Raw genomic sequence first — 27,543 nt, forward strand, 5'->3', positions numbered from 1 at the left:
TGCGCTTCTCTTCTGGGGGGGGGGGGGGGACAGCCTCTTTAGTTCAGTATAATTCCTTTAAAACAGAATATTTGGCATGATTTTTTAAAGCTTGATTTTTAAAAAAAATCGCCTCCTGGTAAACACTCTTCATCAGATGGTGGCAGTAATGAGATTTCGATACAAGAGTAGAAATTTCGGCATAAATAAGAGAAGAAAATGCTCATAGTAACAGGGGGAGCTGAGTGGATCAACATTTTGGAAATATATTTCAGTGCGATATAAACAAGTGATGCCCTTCAGCGATGAGTGGGAAAAAAAGTCTAAAGTGAAGGCAGAGTTAAAATTCAAATCAGAGACCTTGAGAGGTCCCCAAGGCTGTTGGCTGTGGGCTGATGGACAAGGTGGAGAGTGAAGTGGAGGAGGAGGAGGAAGAAAAAAATCTGAAATATAAGGAAAGGCGTCTGAGCTGAAGGTAAATTCAGTTAGTTCCCATTTTATATATATATATATATATATATATATATTAAAAAAAGTTACAAAATTGATGTTAACTCACAAATCTCCAAACTTTAGAGCACATTCCAAGAACGGCCATTTATTCTCCCATTTATTACAGCATGTTCCATAATGCTGTGAAACCTGATACCAAGAAACTCTGATGTCTGCGTGTTAAAAGAAACGTACAAAAGACTCCGCATCAGCATGTTTCGCGAAAACATAATCCCACTGAACTGACCATCAGCGTCTCAGAGGATTCTGCAAAGTAGCGTGAAGGGAGGGGGAAAAAGAAAAAAAAAGGCAAACCTCATCTCTTATCCGTTACTTACCATCCGCCACAGAACTTCCCTGCTACCTCAGCGTTGAAATAAAAACTCATGACTTGATTAAATACATGAGTCCACATTCCCAAAATGACTTCAGTGCGCATTACTGTAGCTATCATGTCTAGATGAAGTCCCATTTGTACCTACCAGCAATAAAACATATGAATGAGTGTATCTGATGACCCTTGAGTTACAATCAGTGGACTTGTGGGCCCAGAGCTTGTGCCACTATGCAGAAATGTGTTAACAGAAAAGCAACTGCAGAGGAGAACTGATGGGGGAACACTGCCGATTCTGGCCGATGTTCTGGAAATGGCAGTGTTTTGTGTACCAGAAGCCTTGAGATAATCTTGAGGTAATTGGTTTTAATTAAGTAATCGATCTCATCTCGCGAGAAAGGCTTAGTTTTCCGGATATAATGAGAAAAGTAATTTGTTATCTCATGATAACTTCTCATCGGTACGAGTTAGTTGGAGTTACAGTCTTGTTATTTCCAGAAAATGTATTGTTCCCCCCCCCGAAATAACATGATTAACATGTCTCGAGCCATCCTGAGATGATTTATAGATTTTAACCCGTTACCACAACAAAACAAGCCTGGTTACCTCAAGATAATGACACTGGAAAAGTAATTGTAAAGACTTTCTCAATACTGTGGAAAAACAAGCCCCTGTTTGTCAAGGTAACAAGCGAATTATCTCGTTATCTTGAGATCACGACATTGAATAAGTCATTTTAAGAGTGGCCTCTTTGGGCTTCTGGAGTGACGCCTTTATTTATTTGCCTGGTCTAACCTGTGATCACCAGAAGACGAACCTCATTATGTCAAGATAATGAGTTCATTATCTCGTTATCTTGAGATAACGACATTGAAAAAAAGTCTCTGCCCTTGCCTGCTTTCATATGGATGCTAAATTTCTTTCCACGTTGTTCATTCTGTTCTGTATAACATCCCCGTGCTGTACCTTGAGGCACTCTTCACTTCTGCTCACAAAGCGTGTCATGTTGACTGTTATGGTTTCATTTTCACACTCTTAAATGTAGATTATGATAAAGCTGCGCTGACATTTTGATGTTTCCACTGATGTATCACTCTTGCATCAACAGCTAACCAAGCAGCTTTTAAAACAAAAAACAACACCAGAAAACTCTCAACACTGCAATACTAAACATCCTCCGCCATGATGACTAATCACATTTGATTTAATGTCCTCCTCTGAAGAGAAAAATAGCTTTTCCTTTTAAAGTTTCCTCCATCCTCCCTCTGCGGCTCTTATCCGTCTGCTTCTCTTTGTGTCTTTCAGTGTCTCTCCACAGTCTCTCCATATTCTCTTGTTTGCATTTACTCTCCTTTTTGTTCTTTTGTTCTCATTCTCCCTCTGCACTTTTTCGTACTGTTCCCCGCTTCGCTCTTGTCTTTCACTCGCTCCAACTCATCAAGGATACTGAAGAATAGGCGGCAGCCTGAGAGGCGGATCACTTGGCTGTGATTGGCTCTCCTTGCTTGCCAATGAGGTGTGAAGTGTCTGCCACGCTGCTGTAACTCTTCTCTGAGGGCCACTATTGCTTTCTTGTGAGCGTGCACATACAGACACACACTCAATTTCACACAATATGCTACAAACGGAGAGGGGGAAAAATGCATTCACTCAAATTAAAAAACATCTGAAGACAATACCGAAAAATGTGCTTATGGTTATGTCTAGGCTTGAACACCTTGTTCCATTTGGACCCCTGTGAGTGTGAAACATTCTCACACACACAAAGAAACGTTCTCAGCTGCCGGCAATGCCAGTGGGGCCTGCAGATGAGAGGAGACCGCCACACACTCCATTCTAGTAATGGGCAGGCAGATGGCAGTCTGCTCTGTAGCCTCTGCTTAGGCTGATGGCTCTATTCATCAGGCTGCTACACCCGCCCTAAAGCCCTGCACCAGGCCACGATTTATAGAGCTCCTCAAAGAGTCCTTCTCATTCTCCTCTTGCTATTCTCTGGTGCTCTTATTTATTTGTTCTTTTTTTGTTTTAGTCTCCCGACCTTTTCTCGGTTCTATTCAATCTGTTTGGGGTGTGTTTCTGCTTGGCACCATAAAAAGACATTTCATTCCGGGGAGAACTTCTGCTGTGAGGGAAGTGAGTTATTGGCTCAGTGTTTGAGAGCGCTGCTACCGTCTGTCTTTTCTTTTTTTCTTCTTGTCAGACTTAAGTTTTAATCATCCAAACACTTTTTGGAGGTAGATTCTCATTGGGAAGTTTAATGGCTACTGTAATGAGCCAAAACTCATTTACTGCTGTTCAAGTTATTTAACTTGATAGAAAAAATGGACAGTAAGGCAATTAAGCAAATCTCTTTTTTTGTAGGTGCAGTGGTCAGCACTGTCGCCTCACAGCAAGAAGGTTCTGGGTTCCACTCCCGGCTCCAGCACAGGGTCTTTCTGTGTGGAGTCTGCATGTTCTCCCTGTGTGGGTTCTCTCTGGTACTCCGGCTTCCTCCCACAGTCCAAAGACATCAAGAGGGGACGAGGCTGATTGATACTCTAAATTGACTGTAGGTGTGACTGTGAGTGTGAATGGTTGGCTGTCTCTATGTGTTGGCCCTGTGATGGACTGGTGACCTGTCCAGGTGAACCCCGCAGGATAAGCAGAAGAAAATGGGCAGATGGATCGTTTTTGGTGTTATGCCGTGATAGACTGTTTAAATTAAGTAGAAAGAGCTTCTGGTTAAGTCGGGAAAAATATATATACAGGGGAGGGCTGAAGGGATGACAAGAAGCTGTTGGTCAATCTGGCAGTTAGCATCGCCACGGAACAAAAACCAGTGGCATTTGTACATCGGATTTTGTATTATTGCTTTTAAAAAAAAGAAGCTCTGTTGCAGAAAAGTTTGAGATTTACAAGTAATTTACACAAATAAGCACAAATTTTAGGATTTTTGAAGCATTAATTATATCATTGGTGGCACAAAACTAACATCAGGCTGTATCATGGGACCAATGCTTTCTTTGCACATTTTTTTTTTTTTTTAAAGTGATAACATTTACTGTCCGCCGTGAATGCTAGTTCCATTTAGCCTCTATTTAGCAACCCATAAAAGCTTAGAAAGTCCCAGACAATAAAGCTGGTTATGTTCTAGAAGCGTGGCTACTTTCCGATAGACAAGTTGGTACCACAGGCGTTGCTCACAGCTCCAAACTTTTGTTCGAATTTAGTCAAGTCTGGTCGTAAACAAGATGGAAACAGCTAAGATAGTAAACCTGAGGCGTCAACAGCTCCACAAACCTATAGGTGAGTTTATTCTGTTCTTTTTTACCATCTATGCTAGCCACCTCTTTGTATGCTAAACGTAAAAGGCAGGCAGTTAGTTTAATTAGCATGAGGCAGCTAGCTTAGATTGCACAGTGTGAGATCCTGACTGAGCTTGATGGGGGGGGGGGGGGGGGGGAATAAAGATTCCACTCATTACTTTATTTGCTGCTCTTTACAAAAATTGTTTTCTCAATTACTAGCTTGTATTAGTAGTCTTTGATAAGCTATTTTGCTACCATCTTGTCACTATGCTCACCTCCAGCTACAAAAGTCAAAATTGACCAAAACACTAAATTTGAGGCTTCAAGACAGTTTAAAACAGTTGGTACAGTCCAATCAATAATTTATGTCTCCGAAATATATTCCTTGACCAGCCGCAGTAACTTCCTGTAGCCTCTGCTAACTGTCATTATACCAAGAATAATGTGTGATGCCCCCCCCCCCCCCCCCCAAACTATCCCAGCAACCTTCGGGTGAGAGGCGGGGTTCAACCTGGACGGGTCGCCAGTCCATCTCAGGGCCAACACATGAAGACAGACAACCATTCAGGGAGAACATGCAAACTGCAAACAGAAAGATCCCGTGCCCGAGCCGGGGCTTGAACCCTAAACCTTCTTGCTGTCAGGCACCAGCGCTAACCACTGCACCACCGTGCCCCTCGGGGATATGAGCCCTCTTATGACTTTTTTTTTTTTTAAGTTTTTGTTAAGGATTAAACAAACAAGATATAAGGTGTTAGATAGTGAGACTTGGAGGTGCTGATGTGTAGATTTTTGGACTGAGACATGTTTGCAATCTTTTGTGTTTGGCTGAGCTGCCTGTTGGCTGTAGTCGTAAATCTGCTGAAGAGATAAGAGAGTTTATCGGCCTTCACATCGAACTCCTGGCACTACAGCGACAAAGCGTATTTCCTAAAATGTAGTACTATTTAAAGGAGGTGAATGATCGCTGGAGCTGTTTAGAGTAAGGTTTTGTCTTCTTAAATACAGAGTATTTTAACAGCTTAGCAACTTAATGTCATTCAGCAATGAAATATCACAGCGGAATACAAAGTATGTGTCTTCCTTCTCCAGCCCGACATCAGTTTGACCCTTTTAGAATTGGTATCCGTTGTGTTATGAGGACAAAAAGTACACGGAGTCAGTTAAATTAGTTTTAATTACGCATACTTCGCAGGCTGCTCTCGTGTGGGAAAAAAACAAAACAAACGATGGGCATATAAAACCAGCTATTAAATAAATGATAGAATAAGAGCGGAGAGGAGGAATGGAGATAAAACAAGATGATGATGAGGAGGAGAGAAGAAAACACATGGTGGATCGCCATCATAAAAGCTGTTCAAGAGATCTGACATCAGCTGTGGTAGTGTTGGGATGGATGGCTGCGTGTGCGCGCGCGCGCGCGCGTGTGTGTGCATGCGCAGCAGATAGTGAGAGCTGTGGCTTTTCAAAGTGAGCAGTAATGAGGCCCTGAGCTGCTGTGCTGAAGAGAGAAGGACAGTTGGGGGAGGACCACACACATACAGACACACTTAAAAGTTTAAAAAATGTTTGTTTGTACTTGCAAAAGTTAATTTTTACCTCATATATATATATAGTGTTATTGCAACCAAAGTTTCGCTCCACTTCCTCACATGCAACTCAGGGTTCCACACTGTCACATATTCATGGAATATACCAGCACAGCGTGTAGAGACACCCACAGGTGAGCCCCGATTGCAGATTTTGTCCGATTGCAGGGGCCTTTAAACTCTTTTTTTTTTTTATTGCCTTCAGACTCTTGATAGTCCATCCAAAATCTGCAAGAAACTTTTTTTTTTTTTAAACACAGGCAAGTTCTGCAACAAAAATAATAAAAAAAGAGGAGTCTCCAGCTTTCCGTAGGAAATAAATGGACTTCCAGTGTATTATACAATCTTGGGAATGAACGTGGAAAAGAGTCGTCAACAAATGGGGATCGACCGGTAGAGCCCTGAAAGATAGAAAACCCCTCTATGATTTGAGGTTTTTGTTTTTTTTTTATTGTGAAACTTTATATGAAAATTCAAGTCAGTGGTTTAAGATGCAATCGAAGTATTCTTGAGAGAGAGATAATTTCACCAGATGACAAAGTAACAAATGGCACCGTCAGTGTTCTTTCTTCTTTGCTCTAATGTGCAGAAATGCAGTGGGAGACTGCAGATTTTCAGCGTGTTCATCTTCTTCAGAGGGACATTAATGCAGCCAAATAATGTTCACTTCTTGGTTTCCCAGTCAAAAAACTTGCTTGCTTGGAGGCTCGAGTAAGAAAATTAGTTTTTGGTAATGAAGAAAACCTCAGTTTTCAACAACAGGAACAAGGAGGTTGTTAATCATATAGTTGGTGTTTTTTTCTCTGATACACTGAACCATTGTGGTACACGTGACAGTTGACACGGCAACAGCTTTATATATAAGCTGAGAAACGCAACAAACTTCTCCATAGCGCACGTAAGGGGTGGTAAGTCTGCAGGAGACGTGCGTTGATCGGCTCGCAATGAGGTTCTCTGAACGTGTGTCGTTTTTCTTTATTAAAACTTCACCCGAAGCAGGAAATCTTCAGACGAGTGATGCATTATTGGACTGTAGATCTCATCTGTCATGAGCAGCAGACGCTGATTTAAGGTGATGTTCAAATGATAGATAGCCCATATTCAGTTATTTAATTTGATCATTTTCCCCACATGATGATTAATCACGAACAAAATGAAGAACATTCTGTAAAATATGTTGATTATTGTGCAGAAAAGCAGGCAAAAACGTTACAAATATAGCATAGAATAAGTATAAATTGCATTTTTGAAGATAAGTGTGTATTCGGTTGATAAGATGCAGTGCTCCGTCTCCAGCAGCGCAATGCTGCAGTTACTCTTTCATGATCAATTTTAGAGGTCAAATAGACTTTTTATTTGTATTTTTAATGGCATTTTTGCAAACAGCACTTATTAGTTATGGATTTGTTCATGCTCTAAATGAATTTTTCTTTTTGTCTTTTTGGTACATGATTGATAGTAGAGCTGCCGCTGCTCCCAGCTCTCTGCACTGAAGACGCGCCGACCCACATCTCGTGAAGACGCTATGGTCGTCCTCATATCAAACTGGGAAGCCGTCAGCTGAGTCTGATGACTTAACCCCCCGGGAACAAGGGCCAGTATTTGGGGGTTTCCGGTGGACCCAGCAGATATTCGGTCCAAGACTTTCTTGTTCTGTCCACCTCTTATTTTTTTCAGTCCATTTTCCGACTTTGAGACGTTTGTACCGAGTTGAAAGAGGATGAACATTAGTCATGCTTTAAAAGTAGCCAGTTTACACCCAACAACTTGTCAAATCACTGGACTAAAGCCATTTTTTCCAACCTTGCGTTTCAGCCAATGAACTAGATCTCTTTTTGCACCACAAAACATGAATGGTCGGAGCTACTTCAAAGGAAAACAGAAAACGATAGCTTCCCTGTCCCTACATTTTTGCCCTGGGCTACAGATTCTGTCTTTTTATATACAGAATCTGTTTTTTAGAGATTAACACCATACAAGCCCACGTCAAGAAATCTGAAATACGTCTTTAAAAAGCTCTCTGCACGGCTAAACTTAAGGAAAAGCCCTTATACCCAAGCAAGAGTTTGCTTCCATAGATTAGAAATAAACTGGACTGAATGCACTGAAATGTCAACCTGAGATATTCAAATATTAATGTTTGATACTCTCAACAAGTAAGAGAAGCATACGACTACTCCATGAGCCAGTGGCTCCTAAACCTGTTACATGGTCCTGCATAAGCCTATCCATCCGTGAACTGCGAGAAGCCAGTTTAGACTAATCCTACAACTGTAAAAAAATGTTTTCTCACCCTTCAAGAAGAGGATTTAAATTACTTTACCCTTGCAACTGGTGCTGTGGTTTCCTGCGATGTAGCTGGTTCCTGGAATGTGTCTGTTGGTAATTTTGTCCTTACACCTAAGGGACCTAACACCCGCTTTGATCAGAACGGCACAAACACGCTAACGTGCTGTACAGTCGTGCTCTTTTTGTCATAGGAGATGCTTCGGTACATAAGTTAGGGTTTAAACACACACCTGTAGCCCTGTTCACACAAATAATTCCAGACAGAGGGGGAAGAGAGAGTCCCACGTGTTATTTATTTACAGTATTTCTTTAGCTCATGCACACTCTGTCACATAATAGACGAAGGCCTGGAGGGCAAACGGGAGATATTGCACAATAAAAAGCAAACATACACTCAAGCATGCTTTTGTGTTGGAGACATTTTCTGGCCATGTAAGGCGCCTCAAGGCAATCACAGCACAGACACATGCTTGAAATGATTATCTCCATTAGATGTCTATGATTGGGTCATATTGGGATAGGTGAGATCATAGGGCCATTAGCAGTAACACACACACACACACACACACACATATATAACCCAGGGGGCACTAATACACGGTCAACACGCGATCCATTTAGGTGACTCCAACTTGAGGTTAGATTCTCCATTAATGCGTGTGTGTGCATTTGTAGAGATGCTTCAAAATTGTTGTGTAAAAATAACAATGCAATAATTTAAAAAATATCGCTTCTGATTGATAGAAATCTCTATTCCAGCTCCTCAGAATCAGAATCAGAATACTTTATTGATCCCGGAGGGAAATTCTGTTTCTTACAGTTATTAAGCTCTCGAAGTACTATAAAGTATAGTATAAAGTTACAAATTGCAATAATTAGAAAGTGCAGACTTTAAGAAATAAGAATAAGATAAAGTGTAAGAGTAAGAATAAGCTTAAACTATTTACAAAGGACAGTAGTTATAACAAGAGTATTGCACAGTTAAGTAATGAATCACTCAGTGGGAGGAGTTAAAGAGTTTGATGGCCACAGGTAAGAATGACTTCCTGTGGCGCTCTGTGGTGCATTTAGGTGGGATGAGTCTAGCACTGAATGTGCTCCTGCCTTTAACCAGGACTTTATGGAGGGGGTGGTGGATGCCGTCCAAGATTGTGTGGAGTTTAGACGACATCCTCCTCTCTGTCACCACCGTCAGAGATGATTTTTATGTTTGACCAGCTGCATCTTATACCAATTGATGAATGCGAAGGAAAATATCGATAACTGTGCGCAGACCGCTGTCCCCCATGATGTCATCAGGGGCCTTTCACAGCGCGCTGTCATCCCTGGAGAACACGCCCCCCCCGCACAGATTTCAACTGAACAAAGCATGACAGTACAGCTGAGCAAGTGTGCCCTCATCCCTAATTTTTATGATGTACTATACATTACTTTCCCGTGCAAATCCAAAGCCTTTTGAATCTATGTTTTCTGTTAACGTTGTAAATAAAACCATGTATTTTCGAACGGGCCCTATTTATACAATCGCAAATTCACAAGGCGAGGATCTTAAGGGGGCAAATTTCATTCCTCGCTGAATGAAAAACAGATCATTTCTGCACCATTGTCCACAATTACATGATAACATCCAATAACCAGCTTATCTTCAGGCGCAAACCTGTGTATATAATGGCAAAAATATGCATTTGAGCTGAGATGAAGCTTTCGGCAAAGAGGCCATTTGGACCAATTTCATACATCTGGTTTTAATTGGGTGTCTAAGTCTAATTTAATGATTCACATTTAGCTGGTGATTTGTGAAAAGGAAGGAAAAGAAAAAGAAAAGTCTCTTACCTCTGCTGGCGTACACCCTCGCCTCAACTGCTTTCCCATCAGGCCCTGCAAAGCTGTTCTTCAGTTGAGTGAAGCGTCCTGAGGGTTGACTAATCAAAGGCCCTTTCAACAGGGCAAAGACTGATGACTTAATTAGGACTGCGAATGTTAATCACACTTAAATATTTATCAGGAGGAATTCTTTTTGTTTAGCCTTGACCTTTCCGTGGAGCTCATTAACGTGGTTATTATTGCTGCCGGTGTTGCCGGTGCTCTTAAACATGGCTGGGACACTCACCCCGCGGCCATTATTGATTTTGATGGAGCGGACGTGGTGCTGCGTGAACCTTTTGTGTGAATGACATTGGCTTATCAGCGTTTGGAGGACTTTAACCCTCAAGTTGTGTTGAGGTAGCCTGAGGGGACGATGTGAAATATCCTGTCAATGATGGGAGCACATTTTGTTTAAGTGGCATCTATGGTTCATGAAAAAAAAACAGCACCGTTTGAATATTTTGATGGTTATTTGTTCCCCCCCCCCCACACACACACACTAAAAGAGCTAGCCATCTTTTTATGACCTAAATTGTATCTCTTCCACACTAACATGGAGCCAAAGGCAAAAGCGTTTGATTACTGCGGGTGATAGCACTTCAATAGAGGACACAGCAGGTTTCACAATTTATCACGGTCCGATAGCTCGCGGCCTCCAGGTTATCAGGCCACATAAACGTCTTTTATTTCAACAATGTGCAACATCACGTAGTAAACTCATGTTACGATTAGCGCTGTTAAACGTTAGCTCCCGTGCAAGTAATATCAGTGGTTAGCTTCTTATACTCATACGCTTTTACAGAGGAACCAGAAAAGGCAACTTGTGACATGGAGGCAAAAGTTTAAGACGCTACAGTGTGTCCTGTATTTTATATGAATATTTTAGTGCAAAATGCATTATATTGCCATACAAAATATGAGACAGAATCTTTTTGCTCCAAAGAAACAGAGGATCCAAGATGTTCATGCACTAATCCCCCCCCCCCCCCCCCCCGCAAAAAAAAAAGTGGACAACATTTTAAGAGAAGGGTTTGGGATGTTGACGTTAGCTTTGAACATTCAGCTCTCACATAGTCCTCCATAATTACAATAACTACATTTTAATTAAGTTCATAACTTTTCGGCAGTGTCACACAGCTAGAGGAAGATGTGTAAAGTCGCATCAGAAAATTCGTTAATTATTTAATGCACATTTACATTTGGACCACAAAAATGTAACTTCATAAGGCTAGCGCTGATATACATGAAGTTGTGTCCTTGCGGATGCTAACGGCGTCTCCTTGTCTCCAGAAGTGCACCTGAGCTATCTGCAGCATCAGTATCAGCACAGATCCAGCTTGTTATGACTTGTGTTGTGCATCACTAAATTAATTTGTCTGTTAAAGATAGCAGAGCCTTCTACTAATGACATGTGCTTCGGAGTAATAAACATTCGCGGCTCTGAGGCACAATTATTGTGGTGCGGTGTTTTAATGAAAACCATTAATCATTCATTGTTATTTTCTCAGTGTAATTTATTCAGAGTTTTCTGTATTGACTTTTGTTTTTTTTATTCTTAACCCCCCCCCCCCAACCCCGCCAAAAACCCCCAACCCACCAGCCTTCCGCTCGTCAAATCTTACCAACACCTGCACAGTGCCCAAGGTGCCTGACTGTGCTTTTTTAAAATGAGATCTAATGATTTTGTTTGAAGAGAAACAGTCTTCTGTGCACTATGAAAAAAAACCCCATCATTCCACAATTATCATGATAATAATAACTTGGAAACCCCTGATTATATCAAGTGTTTTAAATATACATTAATTCCTGCTCGTGCCTTCCATCCATGCCTTTGAGATAGAATGTATGTCAGCCCAAATTCACTTTGTTTTTGGTGTATTAATGAATGGATAGTTCCATATTCATGCGGTTTCTAATTAGATAAGTCTAGAAGGCAAGAAGGGGATACTGATGTGTGTCTTTCTCTCCTCTGACTCTGCTGGTCCACTGGTTTCAAGAGGTAGCAAAAGTACACCTATTTTTTTCTGAAGTTGAAGTACGGGTACTTGTTTAAAAGTATAAGTATGGATTCTGTACTTCAGTAAAGAACTTCGTGTAACTTTTGACTCTCTTGAATTCCTCTTCATAATTTAAAAGCTAATGTAATAGGTGGAGTAAAGCGTCTGCCATGGATGCAAACAGCCCACGTGCAAGGGTTACAGAGTGGAGAAAATTACCCTACCCTGTGGATGATTTTAGTACGATGTGGCGTGGCGTTGATGTGAATGATGCAAAAATAAAAAGAGAATCCTCCTCAAAAGAAATGAGAACTAAAGTAAAAGACTCCCTTCCATGCCTCCACTCTGGTGACAGTCATTATGCTTCTGTACTGTGTTGAGTTCCTTGAGGGAATTTCGTCAAATTTAAGCACAAACGTCCATCGGGACTCGAAGATGAACTTAAAAGATTTTGGTGGTCAAAGGTCACCGTGAAAAGCAAACATTGCGGAAGAGTAGGAATGAGAGCTATGAGTGAGTAAAAGAATAAAACTACTCGGTTACAGTAAAGGAGTATTTGTACTATGTTTTGCTGTGTATCATGGCTATGGTGCCTTTTAATTTGGTGAACTACCTCCAGCACCATAGCCATGATACACAGCATGAGCAGTTCTTTCTCTCTTACAGACTGAATCTGCAGTTGTGCTAAACAGTACAGTATACAACTGTATTTATGTCAGACACACACACACACACACCAACCAATATTTCTTTTATTGTAGCCTCTTGAAGCTTTTCTTCACAGGAATGCGATTTCCCTTCCCCAGACAGACAGGATGAAATGTATAACTGAAATATAACCGTACATTTGACTGCTAAATAACCTCCCTTCCTTTAACAACCCTAAACATTAGTCATCAGGGTCCTCTAACCCTAACCCAGATGACACTTGACATCATCTTAATGGAAAGTATCCTCAGTGGTGTGTGTGTGTGTGTGTGTGTGTGTGTGTGTGTGAGCGAAACACACGGAAGCAGCATCAGATCTCTTTTTACTGAACAGACCTACATTTGTGCGTCTTTGTTTGTGTGCGTGTGTGTGAGAGAGAGCGAGAGAGAGAGAGGAAGAGAGAGAGGGAGTGTATTCGAGACATAATTATTAAGCACGTGTGATGTTAGACGTGTACTTACCATTTAAATGGTGTGAACAGATTGAAAGCAGTCCCTCTCTGTCTCGCAGCTCTGTAATCACTAAATGCCGTTTGGGAAGTGACCGTAACCACTTTAAACCACCTACATGTTTCACAATCAGTCCAATGAATAAAAGATTTTAGTTGTAAGTGCCTACTTTTTGAATTTAAAATAAGCAGACATGCGGGACCGTGGAACAAAGCCAAAACGGACCAAACTGTGTCTGTGGAGACTCCTGCTGCCCCCCCTGTATACACTTCATGCCACTTGTGGAGGCGGAATTGAGAAGCTGCAGTCAGTGTGTCGCTCGGTGTCTTTAACAGTGAGATGGGAAGCAAGCGCAAATGTATTTTCTGTTTCAATTTTTTTTTTTTGTTGCTGTTTTAGTCATTTTTTTTCTAAAGGTCTGCGCATGAGACTTTCTCTTCTGCAATCCGCCGCTCTGCAGGATGTTCGACCATCACAGCCAAACTCGTCCCAGTGAAGTGGGGAGGCCTCCTGGCTTGATGTTTTCTGTTTCATCACAGAGAAAATAACCTTTTTCATAATCTAAAAAAATGCAAATGTACCTTGACAGTTAGTTAAGCCACCGTTTAAGATGGGAACTGGAGCTATTAAACACGTTTCAAAGCGGAAAGAGCCTGTGGTCGTAAAAGTGGATACATTATGGATGTGTCTTTTCTTGCAGCAGCAGATGCAAAAGCAGATGCTGTGATGTCAAACCTGGTAATCGTAAAAGTGGCGTTATTCTTTACAGATTAGTTTGGATTAGGAACCGTCTTCAGTGTCACTGAGGTTTAACTGGATTTTATGTCACTGCCTGAACAACTTTTAAAAACGGAATCATAGAGAGAAGGAGACAGAGCAAAAGAAACAACCCTACCTCAAAGTTTATTTTGTTGCTAAAACTGATTATGAAGATCGTGTGTTGATATGCACCTGAAACGGAAAATGCATGTTTTCCAACCGGCATTGCGTCCTTCCAGGGTTGGTGTTTGGTGCAAACTTTCTGCATGTCGCCTTCCCAACTTTAACGACCATCTGAAAAACTTTGAGGGTTCTGCAATGCAAGGAATACCACATTTGTAGTTGTGTGCCTTTTTAGAACCCGGTACGCCCCGGTACATGGGCATCAACTATTTGCTCTTCATTCTCTTAGCTCTATTTCTGTATTTTTAACTCAATTTTATCATAATAATCAAACTATTTTAGCACTTGTGATGTTGAAACTTGCCCGTTGAAGCCGCAGACAAAGTTGTAGGTTTGATCGCAGGCCAAGAGGGATCCATACATCTCCAAAAGGATTAAACCTCAATCCCAATCACCCTCAATCTCTTGTCTCTCATTTTGTTCTTTCATTTCTCTTCTATCTTTTAACCATGAAATCTCTCTTTCTCCTTTACCATGCCCATATGGACACGATTAACATTTCCTAAAGCAATATACACCTGTGAGGGCACATGAAGGTAAAAGAGATGTAGAGAACCCCATTTCACCTGCAGACCCTAAACCTCCTGAGGGTGCGACTGTGGTTTCTTGTAGGTTGAAGCACTGAGGGGTCCGTTTCTGCCTCATTGAGCCTCAGTAGCTGAGGCCAACACTGCTAAGACTTTATAGGCCATAGAAAGAACGTGTGTGTGCATCTCTTATCGGTATTGAAGGACAGAATATCCACTGGGGATGGAAAGGACGTGACCCTCTCACTTTTCAAAATCCTAGTTTTGCCTACACATTTGCAGTTTTGCAGTTACACCATGATCTACTTGCTAACTCTTCAAGTATTTATGGACTTAGTTTGCCCTTGGTTCTTCCTGTCAGGCTACATCCACGCTGACTTCATCCTTGCTTCGTAGGAGAGCTCATAGGAACAAACTTCTGGTAGAATCTCCACAGGAACAAGACAAATCTTCATATGGTCCGTTCATGTCATTCTTGCTGATGTGATATCTTTGCTCACACTCCGAGGATTTGTAGTTTTAAACATTATGTGCTAGCTTGTTGGGATATAATACAAATTGTACATAATTGGACATTTAACGCCTTATGATACCATAGAATGAGTGGTATGACATTTAAGGAATATACTGATGTGCTGAAGTCAAATGATAAGATCAGTGAGGTGGCACTGGGTTGGTGAAATTTTTAGGGTTAAGCCGGAAGTTAGCATCACCATTAGTTAGCTTGACCAAAAGCTAATGGGATTTGTACCCTGGATTTATTGTAGAAAATCTGTGGAGGAAAAAAAAAAAGTTCATGAGAATTAAACAGTGTTATCACGAAGTTAATTTAGACAAATGAACACAATTTTCAGGATTTTTTTAAGCATAAAGTGCAATCTTTAGAAAGTTAACATTATGCTAAGAACAAACTACACATGACTCATGTCACCGCAGCTGGTTCACACTTTTTCTGTTGTAAGCATGATAACATTTAGCTTTTTGTTAGCGACTGACATTTTTCCGATAAAGAAACACTTTTGAACATGATATTTACTGATGTATTTCATTCTGAAGAACCATCTGTTGAAATATCTCAATCTTATTTCAGGCGTCGAACCAAAAACTAATTCATAAGTCTGTTTGACTTCGAACAAGGGAATCAGATGTTCAGTAATGCTTATTTCTTGGTTTTAGGACTCTTTCCTGCACCACTCCATACCACTTGGTGATGCTTGATCTCCAGTTGCCAGGTAGAATGGAAATGACTAGCACAGCTGCATCCAAAGGTAATAAAATTCTCCTTCCAGTATGTTCAAGGCTCTTTCAGAGCAAAATCCCTCTCCATTCTGGCTTCTTGACATCTCTTCTGAGTTACCCTCACAATGACAGCCAGACTAATGACTGCAGGAGAATCACAATGTGTCATTTTCACATTTTCATTTTTGTTTGTGCATGAGAACAGTGAGTTCAAGTAGTTTGCACACAGATGCAAGAAAGAGGAAATAATTTTTGGTAAATTGTATTGTTTAGTACCAGTATCTGTTAGTTTTGTTCTTCTGACTCTGGGTGTCACAGCACATTCATGCACCAGCATGGTCCTCTGAATGTGCTCACAGCTCGTTCAATATCTCAGGTCGTGGACGGGGTTGAAGAGATGGAGAGGGAGGAAGAAAAGAAGGAGAGACAGAGGAGGTTGGGAAGATTAGGAATTGATTATCGATTGCTGCAGCACTGTCAGGACTCTGAGCAAAGACCGAGGAACACATGCTATTTCCCTTTTGTGTTTGTTTCTTTTTCCGACTCTTTGGATAATTGAGTCGAGAGGTGGTGGAGACTTGATGGAGAAAGAGAAACCATGCAACCAATTCTTGTCATTTCTCCTTCATTTACCCTCTCTTGTTTCAGCAGGGATCTTATTTGCTGTCCTGTATTTGAATAAAAATGAGACAGAAAAACAACGCAAAGGCAAGAGGGAGAACAAAAGATCAGATGGACTGAATGAAAATGGATAGAAAACACTCATATGCACATAAACAATATTTACTTTACAACTAAAGCGAGCAAATCAGCATGAGGAAAAGACTTTCCAGTTTCCAATTCCCAAATCAAACAAGCACTCGTTAAAACCTCGTCATCTCCAGTCATCTCACAAATCACTTCCACAAATTCCATTTCATTGAAACACACACACACACACACACACACGCACACACCTCACCCCAAAGACAGTAGCCAAACATAATCCTATGCTTCATTTACATTGAAATGACACAAATCCAAGGGATTTCATTGTCGTCAACATTTATCAATGCGCAAATGTGTGCGTGCGTGTGTTTCTTTTTACATGCATGCAAATGTCAATGGTAGGCCTAGACTCAATTATTCCATTAAAGACACGGTGCACAGTGGTGTGCAGTGATTAAATCAACAGCCTCTTGCACACAAGTCTGTCTGCAGAGTCAATAAGCCATCTCCTGTTATGGAGTGTGTGTGTGTGTGTGTGTGTGTGTCATTCTCAACAATGGGTGTTCCTATTCTTTGGTTTAATTTGTCCCTTTTCCTGAAGCTTGTCTTCTTGAGCAGTGAGAAACATAAATCCATGTCAGCCTTTGTAAGTTGTGTGTGTGTGTGTGTGTGTGTGTGTGTGTGTGTGTGTGTGTGTGTGTGTGTGTGTGTGTGTGTTCGTTCGCTTGCACTTTTGGGTGTGTGAGAGAAAGTGGGAAAGAAAAGTAGCAGTGATTTGGATGTGTATGTCTCAAAAACACACACACACACACACACACACACACACACTGACTCACACACTTTGTGTGACTGGCATGCTGAGTGAGTGCAGACTGCGGCACAAGGTCCTGTTCCCCTCCTACTTCTTCTTCTACTACTGTGGCAGGACTACACGCTTAATAGGTTGTCCTGGGACCTGAGGCTAACACACACACACACACACACACACACACACACACACACACACACACACACACACACACACACACACACAAAGGTGCCTATGTTTCCTCTTCCACACTCGTTAGAACACTCAGTGATCAGTAAACTTGATTCTTCTATCGACTGTTTGTAGGTGCATGTCATCGTTTTCATTTCTGTCATTTTGTAGGACTGGGCTGTAAATGTCATGTAATTCTGACAACAAAATGAACCCCATAGAATGAGTTTGAGAAAGTAGGAAAAACACTTGTGACAAGTGATCGCACGAGCATCTAAATGAGTCAGTGACAGCCTCCTCACTATAAACTGACACCCCTGATGTGTTAATGAGTTGTTACACACATGCACACGCACACAAACTGCTAGTTTCAGTTGATGATGATGACTAAATGCATTTAATAGACATGAATGTTGGTGGTCTTATTAAAAATGAAGACAAATTATATATCAATTATCCAATCGTCTTTTAATTGGAAAACCAACTGCTGTGCTGATTTGTAGTTCATTTTCACTGTTTCATTTGTTCTACTGGATGGTCGATGACTTCTCTGTAAGTATTTCTTTTTTAATTGTATGTTTGTGTTTCTTTTTTAAAATCATTATTTCTTTTAATCTGTCAGGGGAAAGCACCACACGGCACCAACAACCCCTCCAAATAAAATTATTACTCCCAACAAGGAGGTGATTTTTTTTTTTAATTGCTGAGATTTTTTTTTTTATTTTCTTTTTGACAGAAAACATCACTTGTGGGGGGAAAAAAAAACCCTATATACTACCAGAACACAACCTCTACACAGATCCACAATAATTCAATGCTAATGACATTACTAAAAAATACTAAAAGAAAATACAAGTAACAATAGGAATGTGACTAATTATGATGTCACTACCAACAACAGAAGAAAAATAAAACACAACAAAAAGATTTGAAAAGAAAAGTCACACCATCGCTGAGCTGTGCAAGACAGAGGGCGAGTTCATCTCGTGTTTTTGGTTCCAAAAATGTTTTGAAGATGACTTTTACCAAACATAGAGGAGGGATTTAGTATGGTGTAAAGCAAAATGCGACGTATACCCTGATTTTTCTACGACACTAAGGTAGGGCAAGCAAAGTACTCAGAAGCTGTCGACGCGAATGTACCGATCTACTACGAATACATGTGTAGATGGTATTCAAGCAAGAACTTTGGAAGGAAAATGGAAGCGCTCGCTCACACACCATCTCCTCCGCTTTCAATCAATAATCCTGTGATTCTAATAGACATTGATTGTCTCTGAATCCCAGATCCCAACTCACAAATGTGATTATAAAATGGCCAGTCTTGACACTTTATTGAAAACAATGAGGCTGGAAGGAGTAACAGGAGGAGGGAGGGAGGGATGGCGGGATTGGCTGGGAAAGATGGATTAATCTTCCACTTGTCATCTTGACGACGTCTTCCCTTTTATCCACATCTTCTTTTGTGTGTGTGTGTGTGTGTGTGTGTGTGTGTGTGTTTGCATCTTTGCAAGGCGTCAGGAGCGTTTTGTGGATGTTTAAATTGGCTTATTGCAACAGCAGAACTGAAGAGTTTCCTTCAGTAAGTCTTTAGGTATCTACATGTAAATCAAGCCATAATTTCCTTCTTTATACTTGTATAACGTGTATATTTTATGCCGATGAAATAGAAAAGGTCAAAGTATATCAAAGTAAAGTCTTACGATAAACACAGAAAATGAAAAATCCACATTTTGGATGCTTTCTTTGAAACTAATCACACTGGCGTGTTTACAAATGTAAACAAACATCAACATCTCTCATCAGAAAAACATTAATAATGTACACAGTTCTTGTTTATTGCAAGTGCAAACATTAAAAGTTGCGCCAATCATTATAGCAGATTTAAATCTTTATATTTGAATTTTTTATGTTTGGAGTTTGCATTTCGTAGATCTGCTTTCCAAGAGTTTGTATTGAAATCCCGTGAAAAGTCCAAAGCAAACATTGTCTTAATCTTTCTTTCAGTTCTTTGATTGTTTTTGTTTGTGGCTGATGTAAGCACATTTGCGTCTGAAGTCGATTATTATCAGCTGATTTATTATTAAAATTGTTTTTAACTTTATTTAAGCAATACTATGCTCTTTTTTTTTTCAAAAAGAAAAACTCAGACGTCCACAGCCTAGCAGGTGAGGAAGTAGTTTTCCCTGCAGTTTCTGATCTTTTAGTAGGATCATGCAATAAATGAGAAGTTGCATTTCACCTGACTTGCTTGAAGGGTGTAGCATGCATCAGCCAAACAAGAGCTTGTGATATTTTGAGGGCAGATCTGTTAAAAAAAAAAAAAAAAATCGCCAAATACTGCAGTGGGATTTAGGTATTGACAGAGCATACAGCACAGAGAGTTTCATTGGCCACACACTTAAATACAATTAGTTGTTGTTGTTTTTTTTAATAGTTATTGTGCCTTTTAGGCTGTTTTCCTTTGTGTTTTCCCTAAAGTATTTTGTATTGTGTCGTGTATTTTCAATTTAAAGTATAAAAAGACTACAGATGGAAATTAGCAGTCAACTGAATCTGGTGCGCTCATCTTTTTATTTCTTGCAAAGAATTCATGTTCAAAAGCATACTGTCCTTTTCCTAAATGAACTCAGTTAAACATGGGGTGGGGTGAATATTAACAATAACACTGAATTATGCCCACAGGCTACACAGGTGACAGTGTACATAGCGATACAAGAGGCAGGAGGATCCAGTTTGAGTACGTCGACAGAGGTTTGTGTTATGTAATTCTTTATCTGAATTTACAGTTCATTTCAAGCGTTACTTCAACCAAAACGCACCTTTTGAAGTGTCACCTATATGTTTTTTCCTCCCTTGCATGAGCTCTTGCAAGTCCAAAAGTTAGGAAACATGAGACACTTTTTTCTTCTTTTTTTTTTGTAACATGAAGCCAGTGGATACGAAAACAGCTAATCTGAAATGCGTCGTCCAGTATCTGCCCCCCCCCCCCCGTGACCCTCAATGGATAAGCAGTATTGAAAAGGGATGGATGTGTCAAAGACCCAATGGAGGATCATCCAAACCAGGATAGATGGATAACAATGGTATCTCTTGAGTGAATATGTCTGCACAGATGCGTACCCACTGAAATTTTAAGCGCCCTTTTGAATACAGCTTGACAAACAGGCCTGGATGTGTTGTTTTGGTGCGATTTACTCTCTCAACCACTCTTTGGAAATGAAATGTGTTTTCTAGTTACTCGGTTATGTTTTATTATGTCTTCATTCATATATTCCTTTTATTGCTTTATTGAAAAATACTGACAAATAGCAACACGGAGGTGTTTTATCCACATAGCCAAGCTTTCTCAGTTATTGTTTATTGACAGAGTGCAGCAGCCTTTCTGTCAAAATGCTCATTTAAAATAATACGATATCATCTGTCACTCATTGCTGCGAGTAACACGTGCAGCAGCGGCAGAGTGCAATGACACCGTGTGTTTATGACATGTATTCATGCATGCATAATTATACCATTTATTGCTCTTCCATCAGACTTGGAATACAATCATTAATTTAAAATGTAAATGTGCTCCCTCAACATTCAATCCCCTAAGAGTCCAAATAATGTTTCCTATTTCTCTCTCTGCTTGTCTTATTACTGTTGCTCATTATGTATCATCACGTACGAGCTGGATGGAGATTAAATGCCTCCCAAGTATTTTTAACTGAAGGTTTGTGTATTGTGGGAAGACTCATTTAATTCCACGAGTGAATGTGTTTAAATCAACATTTTCGCCGTAATTGTTCTTACCCTCTCACGTAGTATTTCGTGTGGTTAGTTTTAAGCAGTGGTGGACAAAGAGTACGACCGCAGTACTTGAGTCAAAGTATGGAAAGTAGTACGGATAGATTTCTTGGAAGAGTTGAAAAGCAAGTATTTTCACTCAAGTAAAAACTTGCTGGGCAGCTTCCACCTGTATGTTGGACAAGGATATAGCTATACCTTGACTCGGGTACTCGATTTGTGTACTTTTACCACGAGCTTTAGGCACAAAAATACTTGGTTAGGGTTCAGAAAGATCATGGCTCCCACTGCACATCGACTTAAACTGCACGGTATCTAACTATCCTGTTGAAACAGCAGTAAAACAAAATTAAAAGAGCCACACAAAAAAGCTTCCTTGATTCAGTTGGCCTCAAAGTCGCTACTACTGCTCCCTCCACCTCCGTACATGGGCCTTTCTCCCTTTTTATTGATGTCATGCAGCTTCTTACCTTCCTGTGGTCATATGCTACATTCTAGTTCAACTTCAGTTCCCAGTTTGTAATTCCAACTGGAATTTTTGTTAAAGTCTCATGCTCTTCTGGAACTTTGCTGTTGCTGAGTTTTCACAAGACATCAGTAAGGTGGCAAGTTTGGGGAAACTGAGGTAGTAAGCCACGGGAACTAAAATATTTCACTAAAGGCAAAAACAAAAACAATAAAAGTACTCATTCAGTAAAGCTACAAGTATCAGAACAGATAAGCATCCTGAGACAAGAGTATCTACCACATAGACCGAGAAAATAAGACTATTAAAGAGGGAGAGGATATGAATTCACGCATAGATTTGGCCAATGGCTGCATTCCAAATGGGAGGTGGAAAGAGGAATAGTGATGATGTAGAACGCTGCCCGTCGATAACGTGCTGAAAGCTCCCGGTCAACTTGATGAGAGATACTGTCGATAGATTTTTATCTGCCGACCGCAGCAACGTGTTCCCAGAAGCTTGTGAGGAAGAAAGAGAGACAGAGAAAGAGAGGAGAGACGAGTGAAATCACTCCGTCTCACACCGGACTTTTTTTTTTTTTTTTTCCCCTTATCGTCTTTACAAATGAGACGCTGTTATCATGAGGCGGGCTGCAAAGAGGACTCTGGGCTAGCGATAGGCTGGCTGTCGGGAACCGATGAGGAAGTCATTGCTCATCTTTTGCTGACCACTGCCTGTAGCTTTTGTGGTTTCAACATCAGCGTATGGCCTTTTTAGCTCTTATCAGAAGCTGTGCGGCTATTTGTGTGACTTACCGTAGAGAGTGGCCTCACACCGGCTGTAAATGAAGGCACATTTCACTTACAGAAGTTATTTCTCAGTTACTAAAAAGTCTTTTTCAACAATGACATCTGCCTGGCAATAATGATTTCAGGAATATGACGGAAAAATGTTTGGTTTTGGTTTACTTCAGTACAACTGCGGGCTGAGCTGCCTGCCGCTGAGCAGCTTAACTGGGGCTATTGAGGTGGCGGGGATTGAACGGGTGACAAGCTAGCTTTTTAAACCTAAAGGTCACCACTGCTCTTTTGTAGGGAACACAACAAAGTTCTGGTTCATAAAAGTAATGCCATGGGCTGTGGTTAATGTTTAATCGTTCAGAAAACATTTTTATCCTTTGAGATCTACATTGGCATTGCCGCTTGTGATCATTTCTTAAGATTCCTCCTTGCTCTGGCAGTTGACATCAAGGAAACCTGCTATGCTACTGGAGAAAATGTTTTTTTCTTAATGTTACTTTACGTTGATTTTTGACCTTCTCCATGCAGTTTGGCACCAGACAGCTGTTTTCTGTCTGAAAAACACTCGACTAGACACGTGCTATTATTCAAAAATGAGTAATAAAACATTGTGAGCCTGACTTCTTTTTGCTCACCTTGGCTCTCTTCAGCTATATGTGTCCCCCCCATGCCCCAACCCCCTGACCATCTGCAGTGCCCATCCCAGTGGATAGGTTCAATTCTGAGGGGACAGAGAGAGAGACGCTGTGGGGGCGGCTTGGACCGGATCTCTATGGACGTGAGCTTGGATCTCTGGGGACAAAGCTGGCAAAACATGAACTCACCTGGCCCTAGAGTGCACACACACACACACACACACACACACACACACACACACACACACACAGACACACACACACACACACACACACACACACACACACACACAAAGTGTGTAGACAGACAGACAGACAGGCAGCTGCTAGCATGATAGGGAAGCTCATGAAGATGATACATGGATGAATAAACACACACACCCACACACACACACACATGCACGCACTGACCAAAAAACAAATCAAGAACACAAAAAGTAGTCATCAATATGCAAAATAACTAATTATATGACTGAGTGACATAGTCAACACGCCCGTCCATCCAATGGCGTGTGCGTGCATGCACACACACACACACACACACACACACACACACACACACACACACACACGTAACATATACAGAGATGTCAGCTTCAATATAATTTACTATCCAGTAGCTCAGGAGACGCACAGAAAATTGAAAACCTATTTACAATCCAAATCAATGGGATTTCAGAGTGTCATTCATTGCGTCCATACAGCACATAAAACTTCATTAGCTCAGCCACATGCTAATAGATTTTTGACGAAAATGAGAAATCATGGATGAGGCCGACATATCCAGCGTTTCAATGTGCATTAAACCTGGAAGAAATAAGGCTTTGAGAGAGTCAGGCAACGGGCTGACACTTTTATGAAGTTGGATACAATAAATCCAGCATCACCATTGGCAGGTCATAAATATTATCATCTTAGGAGTAGAAATGACTTGTAAATTGACCAAAAAGTGTGTGTGTGTGTGTGTATGTATGTGTATATATATGTCTATATATAATGTATATATAATGTACACGTGTATATATGTATGTATGTATGTGTATATATATATATCTATATAACTATATATATAGAAATATATAGTTATATAGATATATACTTGATTGAGCAGCCTGCTGCATTGAGGGATCTACTGTAACAGATGTGTGATGAAAGTCTATTATGTGGGTGATAGAGTTTATGTGCAGGCTGTGTATGTTTTGGGGCTTGCATGGGAGGGGAAAAAGGGGGAAGACCCCTGGGACTGGTGTAACACTGTGGGGTGATTTCTGTATCCCCACAGGCTTAGGATAAACCACATACAGCTGCATTTAAAGGGGTCCACTGAGTTAATTTGAAAAGACACGGATGTGGCGCAGACTCATGTATGGACAGACACAGTTTTTGTCAGGATGAGGCGAGTGGTTGAAAAAACCAACAAAAAAAACAACAACACTGTGCCAGCTGGCAACAGGATTCACACACATGCGCGCCTCCCTCCAACGCACTTGACTGCATTAAAAAGGATGCTTCATCAAAGCTATTCATGTAGCCTCCATAAGTCATCATCCTATTTGCAAGACAAATGGGGAAGTCAGATCGGTCAGTGCATAACATTAAAGAAGCAAGCAGCGAGGTGGCGTCCTCTTCTCGTGCTCTGCTCACTCGCACAGAGCCATATCAGGACCAGAGTAGCTCCAAACGCACAATCAGCAATGTATGTTTAACAACTGGTAAAAGTACCAAGTGTGACAGCCATATGTCACCCTTGAATTCCAGTTTAGCGAATTGGCACGCGCAGCCTTATCAATTTAAAAACCTTGTGAGTGGTGATGTTTGTTTAGGAAGGTAAAAAATTAATCTTAGAAACAATATGTCTCAGATTGTGGACAGGGTTCTCTGTCTTTCTCGAAAAAAAAATTCAATTTTCAGAAAAACAAAAGATGGAATTCTTAACTAAAACGATGGAACAAAAGGCCTTATCCATGAAATGCTCCTCAGCACAAATTTGTTCTGTTTTATCCCTCAATGCGGTCTTCCAGGCAGGGAACAAAGCCTGGTGGCTATTTGTAACTCCTGACTCTTGACTTTTGTGTGCCTCTTGTAACCGTCAATCAGGCTTGCAAAGACTAACTTTACAAGAGGAACACAGTATATGTCAAGAAGACTGATTTCCTGGCTTAAAAAAACAAACAACTAATGTTTTCAAGAACAAAATGCCTGATTGAAGCAGCTATAACCTATGGTCATCAAAAAAAAAATCAACTGATGAATGAAAATTGTCCATTGACAGGAAAAAATAATGCTGAAAACTTCAGCTCTTGTTTTTTAATCACCCCTCTAACCCCCTTTTTGGGTAAGTAACAAAATAAAGTAAGGATATAATTAGAGATTGAACAAATATTCCTCTGTAAGCAACAAATTAGCTCATGTCTTTGCACTAAACTGGAGAAAGTAACTCAGAGGAATTTTTTAACTCCATTTCTAACACGCATATAAATGTACATGTCTATGTGATAAAGTTGTACGATAAGCTAAAAAAAAAAAAAAAAATCTCAAGTTACGTTCATATACTCATGCAGCAGACGGATGATAAACTGTAATCATACAGACTTGGTCCGGATATGTTTGCTCTGCGCCAGTGACCTTAACATTCATTTCTAAAGGTCACGTCATCCTGACCCCTTCAAGGAATAACTATTGTCACTGTAGATTGCAGTGCCATTGATTTGCTGTGCTTCCAAAGCTATCTGATATTGTGATCCATAGATTGTTGACGTAGCCCCGGGCTAGCAGTTAGGTTTGTTGATCCTTCAAATGACTCCAGGAGATGATCTGACATAATCAATGAACTATCAAGGAGATATAGAAAAATAGGACCGCCTCCAAACATGTAGATGTTTCTTTTTAATTTATCCTGCCAATTGAATTTCAAAAGGTCGTCACTCTTTGACCTAAAAACCTCCTTGTTTGTATTTGTTTACTAAAAGGCGCTGTTGCGAAATTGGATTGATGGGAGATAGCATCGATCGCACAAATGCATCTCATCTACACCCACAGTAACTTTATTGTTTATTGAAGCAGAAGCTCCAAATTTTCCAAAGACTTGCTTGGAATAATCAACCTCATGCAGAGTAGTTTATGCCCCCCCCCCCTTCCCCCCACCATGAGCAAACACAAAATTCCAGCATGTTCTCATAACTTTAAGTGAGCGTAAACAAAAGCAGCGGGGCGCCATTGGAACTCACGCACTGGAACTCCTCTGGCTCCTGCAAAAATTAGCTTGTGATGATTAAAGCTTACACTTGCTTGCATTGTCTTTGCTCATAGATACCTCTGCATGTGAACTTTTGGCCCCTGTCACTTTTTCGATCGGGGCCCTGTGTTAAAACTTCAAGCAGTGATGAGGCCCTCGAACCTAGCAGGCATCGGAGAGTGTGGTTATTCTGCAGGGCGAGGGAGGGAGGTGAGTTCTGCAACACACGCTGTTTATTATGTCACTGTACATCCTGTGAAGGCAGCATTGTAATTTTGATGTAAATCAAACCTTGTTTTCTATTTGACATCTTGAGGTGGCAAAATGTAATATTTCGACACCTCGCCATGGAAACACTGAAAACCCACGATTTTTCGCAACAATCACTGCGCTTACAGCTGTTTGTTATCAAAGTTGAGATGGATGTTGTCTACACATTAAACGTGCACTAAGCCTTGTTGCATGGTTACAACGCAATTTCATTTTTGTCTCAAATCGTCTCCCCTTGATCTGCTAGCTGCCTGCCCCCTGAATCCACTATGAAAAAGTCCGGTCTCTGGAGACAACAAAGGGCAAACAAATACTGAGTGCACAGGATGTGCACATAAACATAACAAACCACATTCCAGCCAATCATTGACAAAATGGTTGGGGTTGGGGGGGTGGGGGGGTTAGTGCGCGTGTATACATTGGGGAATATGCAGAGTTGATTGAGTAGCATAGTAGCTTTGACACTCATGAGCCATTTTTCAGTGTAATAGTTTGTTATTTCTAGCTTACTTTATAGGTCCTAGCTAGCACTAGCATCGATTCCAGGAAGGACAAACAAGAAGTGTCTCTTTCGCATAAACTCATAAAATAATTTTCAGTATAGCAGCGGTGTCTCATAACCTAACAAAATAATTTTAAATATATCAGCTGTAACTCATAACCTAATATCGTGAAGACGCTGTATAAAGACTTAGAATATTAATTGACACACGGAACTGTTGGAGTTTGCTCACTCACCTTAGCGACGTTAGCGCAGCACAGGTCCACTTTCCATGTCGATGGGCATTCACCACATTTACAGAAACAGGGTGGGGGGGCGAGCGTGCTCTGTTTTTGCTTGGTAAATACAACGCTGAGTGCACCTTTAATTGGTGTAAAGTGGGAAACAAAGCCACAAAAAAGGACATAATTTCCTTTTGCTATCACAAATCCCACTAATCCCTCTGACATAAAGACCCCCCCCCCCACCTCAAAAAAAAAATC

General features: G+C 40.7%; 1 protein-coding gene and 1 long non-coding RNA gene across 2 annotated transcripts in view; both read left to right on the forward strand.

The window, feature by feature from the left end:
- Positions 1–3,747: 3,747 nt before the first annotated feature.
- LOC147262844 (uncharacterized) lies at positions 3,748–20,126 on the forward strand. Its single transcript, XR_015112494.1, has 3 exons — positions 3,748–4,090; positions 15,636–15,727; positions 20,071–20,126. It is a non-coding gene; the product is annotated as an uncharacterized LOC147262844 (long non-coding RNA).
- Positions 20,127–20,351: 225 nt separating this feature from the next.
- The window catches only part of plxna4 (plexin A4), a 248,351-nt gene continuing 241,159 nt past the window's right edge, over positions 20,352–27,543 (forward strand). The window contains exons 1-2 of the mRNA XM_086202084.1: positions 20,352–20,471; positions 26,364–26,499. The gene's annotated coding sequence lies outside the window, so the exon portion shown is untranslated. The remainder of the gene's footprint in view (positions 20,472–26,363; positions 26,500–27,543) is intronic.

The sequence above is a fragment of the Aulostomus chinensis genome, chromosome 4 (assembly GCF_037954235.1).
Source record: "Aulostomus chinensis isolate RoL2024-O1b breed Wild chromosome 4, RoL_Achi_v1.0, whole genome shotgun sequence".
Classification (NCBI taxonomy): Eukaryota; Metazoa; Chordata; class Actinopteri; order Syngnathiformes; family Aulostomidae; genus Aulostomus; species Aulostomus chinensis.